A 990-nucleotide genomic window follows, 5' to 3' on the forward strand; every position below is an offset into this window, starting at 1 on the left:
CATCTCCTGCATTGACAGGCAGGTTCTTTACCACCAGTACCACCTGGGATGCCCCTGCTCCAAAGTCACCTTTCCTAGAATTTACTATAGAGCAATATCTTTTTTTACTTTTATGTCTCCTGCACAAGCTCCTGAAAGACAGAGATATGCTTTATTTTATGTGATATGTTCAGGACTAAGATAGTACTGAGCATGAAGTGGATGTTCAGTGTATCTGAACTGAATCCCCCACCAGGAAGCCTGAGAATATTTTCCCCTGGACTGTCTAATAGTTTTATCTCAACTTACTGGAAAACAGCTGGTTCCAGGGTATCCATAGCCATTCTTGATAAAGGGAAAGAAACTCAGCAGTCCTGCGTATATACAGCAAAAGACAAATTTCTCATTCCATCATGGTATACCTCTCAGTATCCCATAGTAAGTCAAAATGAACTTCTGCAAGTTATTCAATGAGGTCAGTTTCGTCACTCTCTTTTGGGGTGCTCATTCCACATTGGGAATGTGTGTGTCTCTATTGTCTTCTCTCAGGGATTTCTTCCAGCTATCCAGGCCACCAACACTATCCTCTAAGAACTTTCAGGGTTCTTGGGTAGGCAGTGGCTACGTGCTTCTATAGACACTGACCAGTCTTACAGGAAGACTGAGGTGAGACTTTCTGCTTTCTGAGACTATCCCCCCACCCCACTGTCAGTCATCTTTTGTCACTGAGCTAGGTATTTCCTTCTGACAGTCATGCAGCTCTTTACCTTTCAGTTCACCTTCAACCATAAACTTGAAAAGAAGCAGATCCTCAAACGCCATTCTATAGAGAGAGTAAGCTGAATTCTCACCACAGATCTGGGTGGGCTTTTTCCTACGTCTGGCAAGTGATGGAGTGTCACTAACCCCAGTAGACCCACTCCTTACTTATCCAGATGCTGGAAAAGTATCCTCATTTTACTCTAATTAGACTTCCCTAGGAATTGGTCAGGAGCTGCTAAATTTCATGTG

Source organism: Bison bison, unplaced genomic scaffold (assembly GCF_000754665.1).
Source record: "Bison bison bison isolate TAMUID 2011002044 unplaced genomic scaffold, Bison_UMD1.0 scf7180017845388, whole genome shotgun sequence".
Classification (NCBI taxonomy): domain Eukaryota; kingdom Metazoa; phylum Chordata; class Mammalia; order Artiodactyla; family Bovidae; genus Bison; species Bison bison.